The sequence below is a fragment of the Chiloscyllium plagiosum genome, unplaced genomic scaffold (genome assembly GCF_037043375.1).
Source record: "Chiloscyllium plagiosum isolate Xiang-an unplaced genomic scaffold, Cpla_swu_hap1 HiC_scaffold_4, whole genome shotgun sequence".
Taxonomy (NCBI): Eukaryota; Metazoa; Chordata; class Chondrichthyes; order Orectolobiformes; family Hemiscylliidae; genus Chiloscyllium; species Chiloscyllium plagiosum.
Window position 1 is genome coordinate 80,814,383 of NW_028270142.1, and position 22,108 is coordinate 80,836,490.

A 22,108-nucleotide genomic window follows, 5' to 3' on the forward strand; every position below is an offset into this window, starting at 1 on the left:
CCTTTTCTCAGTAGCTAGTTAAAATGGCTTTAACTTTTGCAGAATAGATTAAACCAGAAACATTAGTCCAGAAGTTTAGCTGTGAAATGCAGTTGGGTAGTTATCCAGCAGCTGACATGATGTAAAGGTAGCCAGAATGGTTAGTACCTAAGAAGGGCATTGAAGAATGTGAAGAAAGATTGGTTTCCTGATTAGGCATTGGAAGCCTGAAACAAAAAAATGAGGAGTCCTTCATTGGAGGTGGTGACACTTTGCAAAATGTCCATATTATAGAGGAGGAAATGCTGGATGTCTTGAAACGAATAAAGGTGAATAAATCCCCAGAATATGATCAGGTGTACCCCAGAACTCTGTGGGAAGCTAGAGAAGTGATTGCTGGGCCTCTTGCTGAGATATTTGTATCATCGATAGTCACAGGTGAGGTGCTGGAAGACTGGAGGTTGATAAACGTGGTGCCACTCTTTAAGAAGGGTAGTAAGGACAATCCAGGGAACTATAGACCAGTGAGCCTGATGTCAATGGTGGGCAAGTTGTTGGAGTGAATCCTGAGGGACAGGATGTACATTTATTTGGAAAGGCAAGGACTGATTAGGGATAGTCAACATGGCTTTGTGCGTGGGAAATCATGTCTCACAAACTTGATTGAGTTGTTTAAAGAAGTAACAAAGAGGATTGATGAGGGCAGAGTGGTAGATGTGATCCATATGGACTTCAGTAAGGCATTTGACAAGGTTCCCCGTGGGAGACTGGATAGCAAGGCGAGGTCTCACGGAATAAAGGGAGAACTAGCCATTTGGATGCAGAACTGGCTCAAAGTTGGAAGCCAGAGGGTGGTGGTGGAGGGTTGTTTTTCAAACTGGAGGCCTGTGACCAGTGGAGTACCACAAGGATTGGTGCTGGGTCCTCTACTTTTTGTCATTTACATAAAAGATTTGGATGCGAGCATAAGAGGTACAGTTAGTAAGATGACATCAAAATTGGAGGCGTAGTGGACAGCGAAGAGGGTTACCTCGGATTACAACAGGATCTGGACCAGATGGGCCAATGGGCCGAGAAGTGGCAGATGGAGTTTAATTCAGATAAATGCGAGGTGCTGCAATTTGGGAAAGCAAATTTTAGCAGGACTTATACACTTAATGGTAAGGTCCTAGGGAGTGTTGCTGAACAAAGAGACCTTGGAGTGCAGGTAGATAGGATAGTGAAGAAGGCGTTTGGTATGCTTTCCTTTATTGGTCAGATTATTGAGTACAGGAGTTGGGACATCATGTTGTGACTGTACAGGGCATTGGTTAGGCCACTGTTGGAATATTGCATTCAATTCTGGTCTCCTTCCTATTGGAAAGATGTTGTAAAACTTGAAAGGGTTCAGAAAAGATTTACAAGGATGTTGCCAGGATTAGAGGATTTGAGCTATAGGGAGAGGCTAAACAGGCTGGGGCTGTTTTCCCTGGAGCGTCAGCAGCTGAGGGGTGACCTTATAGAGGTTTACAAAATTATGAGGGGCATGGATAGGATAGATAGACAAAGTCTTTTCCCTGGGGTGGGGGAGTCCAGAACTAGAGGCGTAGGTTTAGGGTGAGAGGGGAAAGATATAAAAAAGGGGCAACTTTTTCAAGCAGTGGGAGGTACGTGTATGGAATGAGCTGCCAGAGGATGTGGTGGAGGCTGGTACAATTGCAACATTTTAAACGTATTTGGATGTGTATGTGAATGGGAAGGATTGGAGGGATATAGGCCGCGTGCTGGCAGGTGGGACTAGATTGGGTTGGGATATCTGGTCAGCATGGACAGGTTGGACCAAAAGGTCTGCTTCCATGCTGTACATCTCTATGACTCTATGACTGTACAGATAACTTGTTCAACAATCATAGAAGGAAATGGTAGAAAATAGCAGAATCTGTTAGCCTAGCGCTGATTCTGGTGAAGACTCCTTGCAATGTAGGTACACCAAATCCTCAACAACTTGTCATGAAATCTTGCAGACAACCAGCAGACAGCCACTGTTTAGATGAGGAATTTATTACAAGGAGTGCTAGGATCAACATCACTTGCTTGAAACAAAGCAGAAACACAAAGGTGCTACATCCTGTCAGTTCAAACAGTTGTTATTCACACTTTAAATAATTAAATAAATGAATAGGACTTGATTTTAACTCTGTACTCAGCACTTAAAGGGAACAAAGAACAGTACAGCACAGTAACAGACACTTCAGCACACCAAACCTTTGCTTTGCCTCCACCTAGTCCATATCCCTATATTCCCTGCCTATTCATGTATTTGTCAAGATGACCGTTAAACGTTGATTTTTTAAATCTGCTTCTACCAGGTCCTCAGGCAGTACATTCCAGGCACTTACAACCTTTGGTGTAAAGCCCTTGCCTGTCACATCTCCTTTAAACTTTTCCCCATTTACCTTAAACATATGTCCCCTCATAATAGATGTTTCTACACTGGAAAAAGAGACTCTGATTGTCAATGTCTCTCAGGTCATATCTCAGCTTCTAACATTCAAATGAAAACAAACCAAGATTGTCCAATCTCTCTTCATAGTTAATATCCTCCAAACTAGACAACAACCTGGTATAAACTTTCTATACCTTCTCCAAATCTTTCACATCCTTCTGATAGTGTGGCAACCAGAACTGAATGCAATATTCCAAATGTATCCAAATTAAATTTCAATGCAGTTGACTACCTGATTTTTATGATTTATGCCCTGACTGATGAAAGCAAATATGCCATATGTTCTTAGGGTTTTGCCATTTACTGTGTATTTTCCTCCTGCATTAGATCTTCTAAAATGCATCACCTTACATTTGTCCAGATTAAATTCCATCCATCATTTCTCCACATCCAACATTTGCCATCGCCTCATGACCATCATGACACCTCAATGATCCGCTTGCAAACTGTTTAAGAAGCACAGAACTGCAATGGAAAATGTGCCAGCAACTCACATTGAAAAGCTTTTGTAAGGACACTTAGCATGTAGGAACAGATACCCGGCTCACTGATTGGATGAGGCTGCATCTCAGCACTGTATGCTCACGTACTTAGCTCCTACACTATGCTTGCAGCATCCATACCTTGCCTTTCTACCCAGTGTAATGTTTCTTCATGCATTGGTGTTTAAGTTGGAGCCAAAAGCTGTTAGTACTGCTGTACTGAGTGATCTTTTGTACATACACAAACCAGGCTGTTTGCTTTGCTTGTCAGCAGGGATCTGACCAAGAGGTTTCATTTTGAATAGCATACTGAGAAATCAAACACCTGCAGCATGTGCCATCTGCCTGCACTGCAAATACACTACACGTTTACTCAACCAAACAGCCATGATGGAAAGTGGGTGGGGCTTGTCCTCAGTCCAGTCAAGAGGGGCCTACTGTGTGTCAGGGGTCCCAGTAGCATCAGTCAAAGGCACAGTCTGTACACATTACAGGAGTTTGGCCACAATCAGTTGCCTGTTTCAGTTGCTCGCAGCCAGGACAGCTGTTCAACTAAAATCTCGGTAGTGGGGAGTGATCACTCCTATTCGGCCAACACTAGAATTCTAGGGAATCAGGGGACAAGTCTATGAGCTGCTCACTAAAGTCAGTCAGGGATCCTAGGTAAATGCATTCCTGGGGGTCTGTGCATTGATGGCTGAGGGGGGTGCAAGAGGGGTGCTGTAGGGACAACAGTGGAATCACTGCCAAAAGTGGTAGGAGAATTAAGGCTGGTGAATTGGTAGCAGAGGAATCTGCAGAAATGGGTACAAGAACAGTGACAAGGGGAAACCTAGTGTGAATGGGGGAATAGTTGGAACAACATTGAGGGCCTGGAAAGCTATAGGAGGGGTGTTATTCACATTGTCCAACACCATAGCCTTCACAAGGGGAGTATTGGGTTCAGGCAGAGTTTGGTGTGGTGGTTATCCACATTGGCAGTGGGGGCAAGGGAGGGTAGGGAAATGGGCTATCAGGATAATGTGAAGTAATAGGGGACAAAGAGGCTCTGACCACAAGGTGAAGACCAGTGCTTATCGTGTCCAACACAAATTCCATTCCCTGCCATCACTAGCCATTTCCTTGATCAAAAGTTTTTTTATTCGCTCATGAGACATAAATGTTGCTCGGTGGGCCAGAATTTATTGCCCATCCATAGTTGCCCTTGCGATAGTGGTGGTGAGCTGCCTTCTATTGCAGTCTCTGTAGATTAGGTAGATCCACAATGCAATTAGTGATTTTGACACAAAACACTGAAGGCATGATGCTTTATTTCCAAGTCAGGATCTTGAACATATTCAAGGGGAACTCATAGGTGGTGATGTTCGCAGGTATCTGCTTCCCTCATACTTCCAGACAATAGTAACCGTGGTTTTGGTGGGTGCTTGTTGAAGGAGTGTTGGTGATTTTCTGCAGTGCATCTTGTAGATGGTACACTCTGCTGATACTGTGCATTAGTAGTGAATGTACTACAAGTTGCTTTCTCCTGGATGGCATCAATCTTCTTGGGTTTTGTTGGAACTGTAGTTAACTAGGCAATTGAGCACAATTCCGTCACATTCCTGACTTGTGCCTTGTAGATGATTGATCGGGTTTTGGAGTCAGGAGGTGATTACACACTTCAAGGTTCCTCCCCTGTGACTTTTTCTTGGAGTCAATGTATCTATATGATGTGTCCAGTTCAGTTTCTGGTCAATGGTAACTCTCAGGATGTTCTTTGTGGGGCACTCAGTAAGAGTAGCACCACTGATTGCCCTGGGGTGGTTAGATTATCTCCTATTGGAAATGGTCATTGTTTGGCATTTGTGTGGCATGAGCATTACTTGCCACTTTTTAATCTAAACCTTGATATTGTCTGGATTTTGCTGCATTAGGCTCATTAAACTGATAATGGCTGAGACAAAACCCAGGTGGGTGGAGTCAGTATCAGTTTGATGGGTAAAAGTATAAATCTAAATCTGCTGAACATCTGTTGGACAATGTGAATAACACCCCTCCTATAGCTTTCCAGGCCCTCAATGTTGTTCCAACTATTCCCCCATTCACACTAGGTTTCCCCTTGTCACTGTTCTTGTACCCATTTCTGCAAAATCCACCAGGAATTTGATGGGCAAATACATGAAGCATGTATTTGCAATCTCCAGCCCTATTACAACTGTAATCGTTTCATGGACCATTTGTAATACATGCAAAGTGAATATGCTTAGGGTTCAAATACTGTTCAAATACAATTTGCACCATGCCACCATGTAATTTGAACATTGGCATCTCAATGAAGTTAACAGCAATGACAATAGACAATAGACAATAGGTTTTAAAATATATGAGAATGCTGGATTATACCTATGCAAGTTTGAAGGGTGCTGTGGGAGACCTCATGTACGTTTAATGATAGCCTTCTCTGAATGAAATTATAAGTTGAATGGTTGATGTTAGTCTGGGATTGGTATGTGGTTCAGAGTGCAGCAGACACTCATTCATGATGCAACGTATTGGTTACTTAGCGAGCACTGCACCTTAACCAAGTGTTTTTTGGCCCCAATTCCATTTACTAGGATGTATTGCAGATGTAATGTTGACATAGGCTCTCTGTCCAAGGACACTGGCAGAACTATGTTGGATACTGGAGTGGAACCAGTGGGCTGTCGAAGTGAGAGAACATTCTCTTCCATTGGGTGTGAAGGTGACAGCTATTTGAATTTCTAGGCTACTGGCTCTTTCCAGGGAGCAATGAGTGATCTGTGTGGCATCTCTCAACTGTGCACCCACAAAAACATCAGGAAAATAACTAATGCCATCTGTACAAACTCACACTAGTTCATTTTGTTTCCTGATGATGAAATCAGTGCTGCATCCTGGGCAGTAGCATTTACTTTCCCCAGGTGTAGACTACTATCAACTGTATAGATGTGACACTGAGAGGGCTGTATCGCAACACTGCAGAATTCATCCAGAGGAAGAGCTAGGCGTTGTCGAAAGGAGACTGGAAGCTGAAAGTCTTTTTGCCTTGTGCTCATCAGATTAGAACACAAGAGACCAACTATTAAAAAAATACAATTTTCTACAAAATGAGAGGATACTGATTGGTTTGGCCATAATTAACATGGAGATGCAACATGAACAGTTAACTGTCAATCCTAATTCTCAGATTAGGCAGGTAGATTCTGATTAGGCAACATGTTGCAATGGGCATGCAGTAGAGTTTAGCTAGGTAAAAACCTAGCTGTCTATTATAATCCCTTTTTTGGAAAAATGTGCCATGTATATACAAATTCCTTTTACCTACATAAACTAGGTCTTAATTAAGACCTAAAGTGAGTCTTAAGTAAGTTACCCTAGCAGCTATCATAACTGCTACATACAGGATTACTGCCATGTACTTTGTCTGTTTGATGATCCTAATGCTTTACTAGGCTGGTTACTGAGGGACAAGGGATACCCACTGTGACTATGGCTCATGCCTCAATTGTGCACTCCCATAACCGATATGGAACACAGATATTATGCTGCCCATGCCTCGTCCATTGTCACTGTGTTACAGATAATAAGGTTGCTGAAGTTGTAGTTCCACTGCTTGCATTAGTCTGAAGGGGTGAGGAGGTTGTGCCTTCCAGCATAATCCAGACAGTGCCACATGTCATCCTGGTGTGGTATGCTCAGCACAATTGGAGCAGGAATGAGGTGATGTGATAGTACTGAGGTATGGACAGAACAGGAGTAGCCTTCTGAGAAGGAGGACAAGGATATTATGGAGCAGCAAGCTTTACGTGTGCATGCCAGACCTCAGCTAGTTCAGTTGCGAAAAGCTGGACAGAACCTGGTTGTCACTAGTTCAAGTAAATAACAGGTGGGTGTCGCAGACCACAATCATACACTCATTGGTCATGATACTAGCATTTTGTTTGCATTGTGGGGTAACCTGCATCCCTATTCATTTGTAATTGCTTTTGCTGGTTTAAATAAGTGGTTAGCAATGCTACCTCACAGCACCAGGGTCCCACGTTCAATTCCAGCCTCGGGTGACTGTATGGAGTTTGCACATTCTCCCTGTGTCTGCAAGGGTTTCCTGTGGGTGCTCTGGTTTCCTCCCACAGTCCAAAGATGTGCAGATCAGGTGAATTGCCCATGCTAAATTGCCCCATCGTGTCAGGTCAATTAGTCAGAGGGAAATGGGTCTGGGTGGGTTACTCTTCAGAGGGTTGGTGTGGGCTGGTTGGGCCGAAGGGCCTGTTTCCACTCTGTAGGGAATCTAACCTAAAAGTTCACTTTTGGAATTGTCTGATTGGTTACTGTGTTGATGTTCACACATGAGACAATGACATGATATGAGTCTACACTGGGGAGAGGGGTAAATGGTTAAGGAAGATATGCGTAGAAAATTATTTACGTAGTGGATGGTGGGTGCCTGGAATGTGTTGCCAGCAAAAGTGGTAGAGGTGGGCACGATAGTGTCATTAAAGCTGTATCTCGACAGATACATGAATGGCAACGAGCAGAGGGATACAGATCCTTAGAAAACAAGCCAACAGGTTTAGATAGAGGATCAGGATCGGTGCAGGCTTGGAGGGCCAAAGGGCCTGTTCCTGGGCTGCAATTTTGTTGGTTCTTTGTTGGGGAGAGAGTAGCAGTGACATAGAGAGTGTGTTTAAATGGGATGTAGCTAAAGACAGATAAATTGAATGGCATGGTGGTTGAACAGTGGGAAAATCATATATATGCGAGGGAGTATTAGCCATGCCAGCTTTGTGTCATGAGCAATGTGGCTTTGTAACTACTGTGCCATTACATTACCAGAGAGGAGCAACATTAGATTGTTAAAACTTGTCTGGGTACAGCAGCCTTTTAAAGACAGCACAGGTGCAAGGGATGTCAGTCTTTGAACAGACATCTGCCAAGAAAAAATTGTTCCAGGAATGGCACATAATAAGATGGGATAAAATTGGACATCATGAATATGACAGGGTAAGTAGTTAATGAAGCAAGTTTGATAAAATGAGAAATCTCATTATGTGTCAAGGTGAGAAAACCTCCAAAACTCAGATTTACCCAAATTAATGTAAGATTCAGCAAATTTATTCTCAATGGTGCAGCTGAGGTTAATGGTCGTTAATTTCCTGAGATTGAACTTCCTACCCAAAGAGGTGAGGAAGGCTAAACTCTAAGCAACAAAAGCTCAAAAGGCCAGCCAGCAGGAATGTGGGTACATTCAAATTCTTAGTAAAAAAGTGGGAAACCACGTCATGTGAAAAAGCCTATCCTTGATGCTCATAAACACTGCTAGTCTGGCAAAACCTAAATCATCCCTTGATTTGTCCTGAATTAATGGACCTCATTTGGAATTGTACTGACAGCCAAATTTGTGGAATTTGATATAAAGCCTTCTCTGTTGGAGATGTATCTCTCAGGTGGGAAATGGATAGGCAACAGTTGAAAATCTGTACAATTCCATTGCTTAGGTGAGCTAATTAAAAAAAGATTTGTTTGGGGCAGAAATACAAAATGGTCAATGACATATTACTTTTTCTTTATATAATTTTAGTTATGTCACACTAGAAACTTTAGTTATATATATTCCATGTCTTACAATCTTATTCTCGATTCGGAGATGCTGGTGTTGGACTGGGGTGTACAAAGTTAAAAATCACACAACACCAGGTTATAGTCCGACAGGTTTAATTGGAAGCACACTAGCTTTCGGAGCGACGCTCCTTCATCAGGTGATTGGCCTGATGAAGGAGCGTCACTCCGAAAGCTAGTGTGCTTCCAATTAAACCTGTTGGACTATAACCTGGTGTTGTGTGATTTTTAATCTTATTCTCCACTATCACCTGATGAAGGAGCAGTGCTCCAAAAGCTAGTGTTTCTAAATAAACTTGTTGGACTATAACCTGATATTGTGTGATTTTTAACTAATGATATGTTAGTAACTTAACTGAAAGAAAAGTAGGACTCAGTGCAAATCAAGCTATTGATTTCCTTTTCGAACTTTGTGCCATTGCTCAATGTGGACCTCTCTGCTTATAACAAGATGTTTTGTTACTTTAAGGGATTAACTTCTCCCTTCTTTTTGTAAGCACATCAACTCACCTAGAACTTAAATACTGTTTGATAGAGAACATGGAGACATTTTATCTTAACAAAAGTAACACTATGCTGAAACTTTAAAATCGGAGTTTCATACCAGCAAGAATGAAATGAATTCTCTTCATTGATAGTTTGGCCAGATTTAGTTGATTTGCCAGAAAAGGTTGTCCATAATATGACACTTTAATTTGCATTCTGCTAGGAAGTTTTGTAGGAAATCAGAAAGGTGGTTGAAACAGGGAATAGGAATGGAAAGTTTATGAGAATAATTTTTGTTCATTCTTAGGGATCTGCACTTCAGTCCCCAACATGTTGGCATGAAACTGCAGTGGAGTTGTGAATATTGACATTAGTCATGATCTCAATTTAATAGTCGAAATTTTTTAATTCATTTATATAGAATGCATTTTTAGTTTGACTACTAATAGCAAATAAATGAAATCTGCCCAATTGTTCACACAGTATGGATGGAAATTCACTCTGCATCTCATGCTGCCTTGAAACTAATGCCAAAGGCAAATCAAAAGCACTTCATTTCCCACCTTAGCATTCAATATCTAGATGATACTTAGCTCAATAAAAATACATTTGAAAATGCTCTTGCCCTTTCTGTGAATTAATTCCTGATTTCTACTCTACATGCCACAAATTGACTTTGTTGTGAGTACAATCAGCATTTAGCACCTAGTGTACCTCATTAATATTTGTTGCTAAAGATCAGTATGGTACTTAACTTTCAATGATGCCCCAAAGTTACCTTGTTAACAGCGCAGGCTGTTCTCAACATATTTGCGATAACAACAGATGGCTCCCACAGTTGTGAGGTCAGCAGCAAATTTGAGGCTATCTAGAATGTAAATACATTGATCTGTGGGTCTCTCTCCTGCTGGCTGAATGTCTTTTTCTAACACTGGGATTCATTATTGTTCTCATGGGTAACTTTGTAGGAGGAAAAACATCATTTTTGAATTACGAGTCATAAGCACCAGAAGACAGCATAGAGTTCACAGTGACCACATTGTAGGGAGATCAATTAGGAGACAGTTACGCACAGTTAGCATTGGGTATACAATTACCATCTACGTGAAGTTCAGCCACTTCTTGGACAATGTTAAGAAAGGTGGGAAGATGAGGGAAAACTTTATTCAATAATTGAAGAAATAATTACACAGTTTACATTTGCATTTTATTTCACTGCCAATGTAAAATGAGGAAACATCCCAAAGGTAACCAGCTTTCAAAAATATACCAAACGCTTTGCATGGATGTTTAGTGTTTTGGAAAGTGTACGCTAAGTTTTCAGAGTGAATTGCAATTGATTCAACATCCTGAGTACTGATGTAACTATAATTTCCAGATTAGATTAGATTACTTACAGTGTGGAAACAGGCCCTTCGGCCCAACAAGTTCACATCGACCCGCGGAAGCGCAACCCATCCAGATCCATTCCCCTACATTTACCCCTTCACCTAACATTACGGGCAATTTAGCATGGCCAATTCACTTGACCTTCACATTTTTGGACTATGGGAGGAAACCCACGCAGAAATGGGGAGAATGTGCAAACTCCACACAGTCAGTCACCTGAGGTGGGAAATGAACCCGGGTCTCTGGTGCTGTGAGGCAGCAGTGCAAACTAATGTGCCACCATGCCATCCATAAAATATTAATGTGAGATTCAGGCTTTGGGAGCAAGATGATAGGGAGCTTAGTCTGTTTAAGTAGCAAATAACAAGCTGTTGCAGCATGTAAAGTCCTGCATTCAATGAAAGGACCAGCCATAATTATCTTTGCAAGTTCTTTTGATAAAAAATTTACAGAGGACATGAGCAGATTAAACACTTCCCACAATTTACCAGGCTTCTTGAACCTCGAAGTACTGAACGCCATTTTATGGAAAGGTAATCCCAGAGAGTATAAGTGATGTAAACTCGAAGTAGAACTGTTCAAATATAGCAGAAGATGATGACTCAATTCTAATTTACTTGAATTGCCTCACACCAATGGAACCAAGTGCAATTTACATACTTTTAAAAATTGTACTGTGTAATTATGAAAGTGAAAAGACTTCCTGACTAAAAACATTCCATAAGGTAGCATAATTATTGACTGAACATTTTGAAGAAAGACAATCCCTCATGCAGATTCCCATTTTATCCATTCCTTTTTGTGAAAGAATACAGTGCTGCATTTCTGACAGGAGATTACATTAGGTGTTCCTTCAAAAAGGTGCATTGGCAGTGCTGTGATCGGCAGTGAGCAATAAATAGGTCTCTGCGCAATAGCATGCTGTGACTGGCAGTGCGCCGTGTGTCCCTGTGCTGGGACAGTGTAGTGAGCAGTGTGTCACTGTGCAATGGCAGTGTAGTGAGCCATGTATTGCTGTGCAATGACAGCGTGTCTCTGTGTAATGGCAGTATAGACATCAGTGTGTCTGTGCAATGCAAGTGTAGTGAGTAGTGTATTGCTGTGCAGTCTCAGTGTGTCTCTGTGCAATGGCAGTACAGACAGCAGTGTGTCTGTGCAATGGCAGTGCAGTGAGCAGTGTATTGCTGTGCAATGGCAGTGTCTGTGCAGTTGCTGTGTAGTGAGCAGTGTATTGCTGTGCAGTGTCAGCGTGTCTTTGCGCAGTGGCAGAACAGTGAGCAGTGTATCGCTGTGTAGTGACAGTATGTCTCTGTACAGTAGCAGTGTGCCTCTGTGCAAAGGCTGTACGTTGAGCAGTGTATCGCTGTGCACTGTCAGCATGTCTCTGTGCAACGGCAGTATATTGAGCAGTGTATCGCTGTGTAGTGGCAGTGTAACTCTGTGCAATGGCAGTACAGACAGCAGTGTGTCTGTGCAATGGCAGTGTCTGTGCAGTTGCAGTGTAGTGAGCAGTGTATTGCTGTGCAGTCTCCATGTGTCTGTGCAATGGCAGAACAGTGAGTAGTGCATTGCTGTGCAGTGACAGCGTGTCTCTGTGCAATGGCAGTGTAGTGAGCAGTGTATTGCTGTGCAGTGGCAGTGTCGGTGCAGTTGCAGTGTAGTGAGCAGTATATCGCTGTGTAGTGGCAGAGTGTCTCTGTACAATGGCAGTGTAGTAACCAGTGTATTGTTGTGCAATGGCAGTGTCTGTGCAGTGGCAGTACTGTAAGCAGAGTGTCTTTCTGCAGTGGCAGTACAGTGAGCAGTGTGTCCCTGTGCAGTGGCAGTACAGTGACCAGTGTGTGTAGTGGCAGTGCAGTGAGCAGTGTGTCTCTAGGCAGTTGCAGTGTGGTGAGCAGTGTGTCTCTGTGCAGTGGCAGCACAGTGAGAGCATGTCTCTATGCAGTGGCAGTACAGTGAGCAGTGTGTTTCTATGCAGTGGCATTGCTGTGAGCAGCATGTCTCGGTGCCGTGCCAGTAGGGTGAGCAATGTGTGCCTGTGCAGTGCCAGTACTGTGAACAGAGTGTCTTTGTGCAGGGCAGTACAGTGAGCAGTGTGCCTCTGTGCAGTGGCAATACAGTGGGCAGTGTGTCACTGTGCAGTGGCAATACAGTGAACAGTGTGTCTCTGTGCAGTGGCAGTACAGTTAGCAGAGTGTCACTGTGCAGTGGCAGTACAGTGAGCGGTGTTTCCCGGTGCAGTGGCAGTACAGTGAGCCTCTGTGCAATGGCAGTACAGTGAGCAGTGTGTCTCTGTGCAGTGGCAGTGCTGTGAGCAGTGTCCCCCTTTGCAGTGGCAGTACAGTGAGCAGTGTGTCTCTGTGCAGTGGCAGTACAGTGAGCAGTGTGTCTGTGCGCAGTGGAAGTACAGTGAGCAGCGAGTCCCTTTGCAGGGCAGTACAATGAGAAGTGTGTCCCTGTGCAGCAGCAGTACAGTGAGCAGTGTGTCTCTGTGCAGTGGCAATACAGTGGGCAGTGTGTCACTGTGCAGTGGCAGTACAGTGAGCAGTGTGTCTCTGTGCAGTGGCAGTGCTGTGAGCAGTGTGCCCCTGTGCAGTGGCAGTATGGTAAGCAGTGTGTCACTGTGCAATGACAGTACAGTGAGCTGTGTGTCTCTGTGCAGTGGCAGTACAGTGAGCTGTGTGCAGTGTGTCTGTGTGCAGTGACAGTACAGTGAACAGTGTGTCTCTGTGCAGTGACAGTACAGTGAGCAGTGTATCTGTGTGCAGTGGCAGTACAGTGAGCAGTGTATCTGTGTGCAGTGGCAGTACAGTGAGCAGTGTGTCTCTGTGCAGTGGCAGTACAGTGAGCAGTGTGTCTGTGTGGAGTGGCAGTACAGTGAGCAGTGTGTCTGTGTGCAGTGGCAGTATAGTGAGCATTGTGTCTCTGTGCAGTGGCAGTACAGTGAGCAGTGTGTCTCTGTGCAGTGAGCAATGTGTCTGTGTGCAGTGCTGTGAGCAGTGTGTCTATGTGCAGTGGCAGTGCAGTGAGCAGTGTGTCTGTGTGCAGTGGCTGTGCTGGGAGCAGTGTGTCTCTGTGCAGTGCTGTGAGCAGTGTGTCTCTGTGCAGTGAGCAGTGTGTCTCTGAGCAGTGGCAGTACTGTGAGCAGTGTGTTTCTGTGCAGTGCTGTGAGCAGTGTTCTGTGTACAGTGAGCAGTGTGTCTCTGTGCAGTGCAGTGAGCAGTGTGTCTCTGTGCAGTGCTGTGAGCTGTGTCTCTGTGCAGTGAGCAATGTGTCTCTGTGCAGCGCTGTGAGTAGTGTGTCTCTGTGCAGTGAGTTTCTGTGCAGTGCTGTGAGCAGTGTGTCTGTGTACAGTGAGTCTCTGTGCAGCGCTGTGAGCAGTGTATCTCTGCGCAGTGGCAGTACTGTGAGCAGTGTGTTTCTGTACAGTGCTGTGAGCAGTGTATCTGTGTACAGTGAGGAGTGTGTCTCTGTGCAGTGCTGTGAGCAGTGTGTCTCTGTGCATCGCTGTGAGCTGTGTCTCTGTGCAGTGAGCAGTGTGTCTCTGTGCAGTGAGTTTCTGTGCAGCGCTGTGAGCAGTGTGTCTGTGTACAGTGAGCAGTGTGTCTCTGTGCAGCGCTCTGAGCAGTGTGTCTGTGTACAGTGAGCAGTGAGTTTCTATGCAGTGCTGTGAGCAGTGTGTCTGTGTACAGTAAACAGTGTGCCCCTGTGCGGTGGCAGTGCCTATGTGCAGTGCCTGCGCAGTAGAGGTGTTGGGGGCGGAGCCGGGGCCCTCAGTCACGTGACACACTGTTTACATCCTCAGCTGTTTTGGAGTTGGAGTTGAGGAAGAGCGGTGGTTCAGCTGGAGCGACTGACCGAGCAGGGCCCCGAGGTTCGCGGCCTCATTGTCCCGGTCTAGCTCCCTGCACACGGTGGGTGTTGTGGGGATGTATTTGTAAAGGTGTGTGTGAAGAGCGCGGTGTTGCTGTCCCCGTCCCCCCCTCCCGGGTTGTCCCGGGCTGTCCCGGGCCGGCTGGCCTGGAGGTACTGACTCTCCCCGGTTGGAGCGGGCCCAATCTCCCCCCCCCCCCCCCCCCCCGGCCCGCAGCCTCTGCGGGAGGCCTGACGCCTGTCAGGGTGGCCCTAGGGTGATGGGACCAACGGGGTTGTAGGCCGGACTTGTGAAGAGTGTGGGGAGCTGACAGGATGTGTCTCCTTTTGTCTTTATTTGCTGCACGATGCCACAGACAGATGATCAGCTGAGCCCAGTAATCGCGCTCTGTCTGCCCACACTCACCAACTCTGAACTCTCCTCAACTCTGCCAGCGTTAACTACTCACTGCCTTTGATCTCTTCTGGAGGAAGTACTCATCTCGCCTTTTCATAACTGGCTGTGCTTTGTTATACTTTTCCAAACATTGAAGCCCTGAGTAGTGAACTTTGCATTTGATGTGCCACGGTTTCTGCTAATGTCGTCATTGTTTTTTCGTGGTAGCGATCTCTAATATGGTTTGCTGGGAGTTAAAGTTTTAAAGAGCCTTATTTACCTATTTAACTATTCGCATAGTAGTCAAAGCAAACATTCGGGGAGAGAAGGTTTTAAATACCGCTTTCCATTATTTGTGCAGTTGAACTGGACAATCGACATGTTTTCTTTTTGTCTGCAGGTTTGAAGAAAAGACCGACGTAGGAATGGTGCTGATTTTTATTTTAAAAACTTTGCTTGAAATTTGCTTCCAAGTTTTTTGCTTGTATCTTGCAATGTTATGTTACTGTTAATCATACAGTGTGAGGAAGGACAGAAGATCTCCTCTTTGGTCTCGACATGACTGGGTTTTGTGCATATTTATCTAAAACTTAAAAATACTCTTGCTGTACCTTGTTGAATTCATGGTTTGGAGATGCAGGTGTTGGACAGGGGTGTACAAAGTTAAAAATCACACAACACCAGGTTATAGTCCAACAGGTTTAATTGGAAGCACACTAGCTTTCGGAGCGATGCTCCTTCATCAGGTCGCTCTGAAAGCTAGTGTGCTTCCAATTAAACCTGTTGGACTATAACCTGGTGTTGTGTGATTTTTAACTTTGTTGAATTCATGTTAACTTGTTGTAAAAGTTGTTTCACAACCCCTAACTTGGTAAACAAACTGCAAGAGTCCTTTTGATTCTTTGGAAATGGTGTGTAAGACCCTGTGCTAAGGTTGAAATTCATTTAGCTACCTCGTGATCATGCTAGTAATGTGCACAGTGTCATTTCTCTTTTTGTAGAAGAGTTTGTGAAGAAAATTATAATTGGGATTCAAGTAAAAAACAATTATTTGTTTGGGTATTAGAAAGCTGCAGCAAGTCCAAAGGTCTTTGGTTGTAACAACAATGAGGAAACAAGAAAAAACTACAAAGGGCCACTGTTTTTGCTTTGATTTCTGATGTAGAGCTTCGCATGTTGACACACACATTGGAACATTCCAGTTCTTATTATTGACATCCCAAAAATTGGATTGTGCACCTGCAGCTGAAGGGGTGCACAACCAGAAAAGTAGTCCATATATAGAGAGGAAAAAACAAAGCCTCATTACAGAACTTGAAGTGGTGTTTGTGGTGTTGCTTGTTTTTTTTTGTAATTTTCAAGTTATTCCTTTTTTTTTGCTGTATGGAAGCAAAGCTGTCCAGAAGAACAAAGAAAAATATCTCAATACTCGAGTTAAATATGGAAGTAGAAGGAGAACAATGACTAGTGTCTGAAAAATAGTGTTCTTGGGGTTTGTCTCTGAGCAATTCCATATCATTGAACTTCTTTGAGAATGTTATATTTACTTGCTACTCGACTATGTATATTAATGAAGAGTTTAAAGCATTATGGAAAGATTGAAGCTGGGTAAGAAGTGTCGTTACTCAAAATGGAATGTAAAATAAATACACTTCAGAAAAGGTTAGTTTACAGAAAATTAGTTTGAAATGATACTGATAAAAACTTTACTCGCCCATAGGCTTTAGGCATGTGAGTAGGATAGATTGGGCCCAAGACATAGTATTCTGCTGAAAAATGCACAGTGACATTGACATCATAAATTAAGAAAACCTTTGAAAGTATAGATGTTTTATACAAGACATGGTGTATTATTTTCTGAATATGCATGATTGCATGTATAAATTATGTTACTGCAGTCTTTTGGGCAGTATGCATTCTGTGTTCTGTTCGTGATTTTTCCAAAAGTATTTTTGTGGAGGTGACATCATATTCTAATCATAAAGCTTCACGGAAACCTAATTGAAATAAATAAATGTTCTTACTACAGAAGCATGTTCTGGCAAAAAAAATTGTTGCTTCTAACTTTTTCTGTTTTTAAATCCATGCTATAAAGGAATTGTGTTATAGAGAGCCTCGGGATATCGTTTGTAAGGTATCTCAGAAATTTATTTAATCTGTTGCAGGTAATTATTTTGTGTTTAAATTGTGGATAAAAATGCGTTCATGGTGGAACTAGAGAATTCACTTTGCACTTTGAAGGCGAGGGGAGTTTATGGATGCAGTTTCCTTGGCCAAGAATAAAACTAAACATTGCACTTTGTTTAAATACAAATCCTTTATTGCACTATAGTAACTAACTTTCTGGTTTAAATTAATACAGTTAAAGCCTTAGACTGGTATATTATCAACTTTCAATATTGGAACAGAAATAGGCCATTCAACCTCTTCAACCTATTTTCTCATTGAATTACAACATAGCTGATCTGTACCTCAAATCCATTTATAATTTGTTCCATTTTTCTTAATACCCTTGCCCAGCTAAAATTGGTCAGTTCCAGGTTTGAAGATTCTAATTGACTGAGCATCCACTACTGTTGTCAGTGACAATACTGTTCCGTGTATATTCTGATGATACCCAACACTGCTTTATGACTATCTCTTGATTCTCCATTGTCTGTGAATTAGGATTACATGTTTGGTGTCAGAATTTTGTTTTGAACAGAAATTCCTTCCAATTAAACAGTGGGAAGACTAAAATAATCTGATAATTCTAGATTTCCAGCAACTCTGGCTGGTCACTTGCTTTGTGCCTCTGTCAACTTGAGCTCATTGCAATTATTACTGTCAGTCTCCTAATCAGCACCAAGTTCACTTCATCCTTTCCCCTATGTTTGCTGACCTGTGCTAGCTCCAAATCTGGCAGTGTCTTCACTTTAAACTTGCTATTTTTGAATCCTTCTGTGGCTTTATACTTCCTTATTTTATGTAAACTCCTGCCTACAATCTTCCGAGATTTCTATCCCTAAACTCTTCTGGTTCTCTTCCTTTTAAGGCACTCCTTAAACTTGCCTCTTTGACCATGCTTTTTGTCTGTTCTAATATTTGCTTATGGCTTGGTGCCAGATTTTTATTTGACAGCACCAATGAAGTGCTTTGGGGTGTTTTATTATGTCCGAGCTACTATATAATTGCAAATTGTTGTCAACGCCTAGATTTCCATTGTGTGCTATGTAGAGAAACTACTTCCTTACTTTTCACTCCAAAACAGCCTGGCTACAATCTTAAGATTGTACTTTCTTGTCTGCGTTCTCTACTACAGCAAATAGTACTTTCTAATTATACACTAATGAAATGTAGATGACTGGCTGAGCCAGCATTTCTTGACAATTGCTTGTTGCCCTTTAGAATGTGGTGATGAACAGTTGTCTTGACCCACTGCAATCCGTTTAGCATAGTTAAACCACAATGGCATTAGGAACGGAGTTCCAGGATTTTAAACCTATTATGTAGGGTGACGTCAGTGATATATTTCCAAGTCAGGATGGTAGGTGGTTTGGAGGAGAAGGTGGTGATATTCCCATGTAATTTCTGCCCTTGTCTTAGTAAATGGTGGTGGTCATAGGTTAGGAAGGTACAGTCTGAGAGGCCTGGTGAATTTCTGCAGTGCGTTTTGTAGGTAGTACACACTGATGTTACTAAGCATTGTTGGTGAAAAGAACAGATATTTATGAATGTGGTGCTAATCAAGTGGGCCACTGTAGTCTTGGATATTGTCAAGCTTCTATAGTGTTGATGAGTTCAGCTTCAAACCGACAAGTCGGGAGTATTCCAATACACTCCTGACTTGTGCCTTGTAGATGGTAGGAGGTGAAAGACTTGCAGGGTTCCTAGCTTCTGGTCTGCTCTTGTAGCTGCAGTATTTATATGGCTAGTCCACTTCAGTTTCTGGTCAGTGGTAACCCCAGGATGTTGATAGTTGAGGATTCAGTGATGGTAATGCCATTTAATATTGAGACATGGTTGGATTCTCTTTTATTGGAGCTGGACACGTGGGTGGCCTTATTGTTATTTGCCACTTTTCAACCCAAACCTAGATATTATTCAGATCTTGCTGTATTTGGATTGGGACTGCTTCAGCACCTGATGAGTCGCAAGTGGTGCTGAACATTGATTAAACAACGAACATCCCCACTCCTGAATTTATGACAGAGGGAAGGTTATTGATGAAACAACTGAAAATGTTTGGGTCTAGCACACTCCCCAGAGGAACACCCTGCAGAGAGCACAAGTCAACAGGATTACTGTTGGAATGTTGTCAGGGCTCATAGCTTTTGGTTGTATCTAAGTGCCTCCATCCAATTCTTGATTGAATTGAATTGTCTAAAGATTGACATCTGTTATGCTGGAGACCTCCAGAACCAGCCCAATCATCTCTGAGCGCTTCTGGCTGAAGATTGTTGCAAATGCTTCAACCTTCTCTTTTGCCTCAGTGTTCTGGGTCCCCTGTTATTGTGATGGGGGGAATATTTGTGGTGGTGTTCCCTGTGATAAGTTGTTTAATTGTCCACCACTATTTACAACTGGGGTGTGATGGCAGAACTGTTGAGCTTTGAAATGATCCGCTAGGTGTGGAATCACTTAGTCCTGTCAATCACTCTTACTTACACGATTTGCAGTCAAGTATTCCTTTTGTACCACTTTACCAGGTAGGCACCTCACTTTTAAGTAAACCTGGTGCTGTTCTTGACGTTGTCCTGCACTCTTTGAATCTGGCTCAATGTTAATGGTGGGGGATATTTCATGCAGTGAGGTTACAGATTTTACTTGAGTACAAGTCTGCTGATGACGGCCCACAGCACCTCATGGGTGCCTAGTCTTGAGTTGCAGTATTTATTTGAATTTATCACTGTGATGATGCTCATTGACATAAAAGATTGCATTCTCAATGTGAAGGCTGGATGTCATCTCCATAACGACTGTGTGCAGTGGTCACTCTTCGCAAGACTTTCATGGATTGATGTAACTGCTGCAGGCAGATTGCTGAGAATGAAGTTTTATACTTTTCCTTCTCATTTGATTTCCCTCACCACCTGCATACTATACGAAGTCTAGCAGATCGTCCTTTAGGTTTCAACCAGCTCAGTTAGTAGTGGTGCTGGATGGTAAGTGCCCTTGCCAACCTCCGTGCATCTTTCAATTTGTACTCGATATGGAGGAACATTGATCCATCTGATGATTTGAGGGCAGGGGTAGGGGTTAAAAAGCAGGAGATTTCCATGTCCATGTTTGTTTTGATGCCATGAGACGTCATAGGGTCTGGAGTCAATGGACTCCCATGCTACTCCCTTCTGATTATATACCACAATGCTTCCACCTATGCTGGGTTTGTGCTACGTTGGGATGAGTCATACCAGGGATAGTGATGGTGATAGTGTGGTGTTTTCTAATACATTAGGAGAAAGTGAGGACTGCAGATGCTGGAGATCAGAGCTGAAAATGTGTTCCTGAAGAAGGGCTCATGCCCGAAACGTCGATTCTCCTGCTCCTTGGATGCTGCCTGACCTGCTGCGCCTTTCCAGCAACACATTTTCAGCGCTTTTCTAATACGTTATAAGTTATGATTCTATGAATGTTACTGTCAGGTTGTTGGTTGACTAGTCTATGCAAAACCTTTCCAAATTTTGGCTCTAGCCACTAGATATTACTAAGAATGATTTTGCAGGGTTGACAGGGCTATATTTGCCTTGACATTTTAATGCCAGGTCATCCATCTAATTTTAATTCTGATTTTTCCTTTATATTTGATATAACTGTAATGTCTGCTCGGCCATTTCAGAGGTCTGTCAAGAGTCAAAAATATTGCTATGGGGCTGGAGTCACACGTAGGCCAGACCAGACAAGGACAGCAGTTTCCTTCCGTAAGCATTGGCATAGTCAGCATTAGTCTTTTTAATTCCTGATTTTTATTGGATTCAAATTACACTCTCTACTGTTGGGGTATTTGTTGCTGGATCTGTAGAACATTACATGAGAGTCTGGATTTGAGTCCACTCTTCATTATAATTTTAGAGATCTCAACTTTCTAAGTTCAGGCAATGACAGCAAAGTTTATGCAACTCAGTACTTAATTTCTTTGTACAATAATCATCCAAGGATAATATATTTTCTGATGCACAAAACCAAATCCTGTTGGAAGTTGGTAGTGCAGTTTTAATGTCACTGGACTAGTAATCCAGTACTTCAGGCTAATGTTTGGTGAGTCTAGGTGTGAATCCCAGATGGTGAAGCATCATTTAATTTTTATTGTACTCCATCTCCATTGACAAAGGTCCGTATTCCTTTTTGATAAGGAATATCAAAATATGAGACACTTGTGTAGACAGATGTATTAAGTTAATATATTCTGCTCTATTGAAAATAGTAGCAATAAAGAACATAGTTATGAAAATGGGTATGATAAAAATAGTATAATAATGAATAACTGCAGATGCTAGAAATCTGAATCAAAATCAAAGTGCTGAAGAAAATCAGCAGATCTAGCAGCATCTGTAAACTGAGTAAATGTTTGAGTCCACCGTTCCAACCATCAGAGTTAATATTAACTCTGTTTCTTTCTTTACAGATGATGGCAGACCCATTGAATTTATCCAGTACATTGTTCTTGTTTAAGGTTTTCAGCATCTGCAATACTTTTTTTATTTTGTTAAATCAGATCGTATTTGAGTAATTTAATAGGGTGAAGTTGGCATCGTTAATAGGAGGTTGATGAGAGTCTTACGGTTGCAAATCTTTTTCACAACGTTCTGCTTCGTAGATTTATTAGTAAAATGCAAGTTAAAATTACTGTGGCTGGTGCAGAGTAGTGTAAGATTGCCAGATGGACGGAAGTATACTTTTTTTTTCCTCTAGCCTAGGTATAGGGATGACTGATCTTTCTTTCATGTATATAATATTAATGTCATTATAACTAAGCACAATTCTAACCTTTTTCTAACTGACGTAATTAAAGAGACCAATTAACAACAGACTTTAGGATAAAGCAACTGGTGAAAAAGAGACTACAGATGAAACTTGATATGTGTGAATTGACATAATGTAGAGAGGAGAGCTATAAGAGATAAATTTTACAGCGTTAAAAGGGTGTATGTTCATCTTCACTGAAGATGACAGGTCAAATTAGAAGGGTTTACACAATCCTTTTGACTTCATTAATATGGACAGAGTACAAAAACAAACACATTCTAATTAAGGTGGTACTGTGTCCAATTCTTTCTACCTTCCCTCAGGAACGATGTCTTAAGACCTTTTGAAAGAGGACAAATAGATTTCCTAGAATGGGCTCAGGGATGAGGAAGTAGAAAATGTGGATTTTATTTTTCTCCTTTTGAGCAAGGAAAAAATAGTGTTGAAAATCTTAAACAGATTTGATAGAGTAACTAA

The 22,108-nt window shown here is 42.4% G+C and overlaps 1 protein-coding gene across 6 annotated transcripts in view; it reads left to right on the forward strand.

The window, feature by feature from the left end:
* Positions 1-14,227: 14,227 nt before the first annotated feature.
* pcmtd1 (protein-L-isoaspartate (D-aspartate) O-methyltransferase domain containing 1) overlaps positions 14,228-22,108 on the forward strand; it is a 91,821-nt gene continuing 83,940 nt past the window's right edge. For 3 of the 6 annotated variants that reach the window (XM_087986408.1, XM_087986413.1, XM_087986414.1), the window contains exon 1: positions 14,228-14,351. The gene's annotated coding sequence lies outside the window, so the exon portion shown is untranslated. Of the gene's footprint in view, positions 14,381-14,760; positions 14,784-15,086; positions 15,115-22,108 lie in introns of those variants that run through there. The other 3 variants (XM_087986409.1, XM_087986410.1, XM_087986412.1) reach the window with 3 other exon arrangements.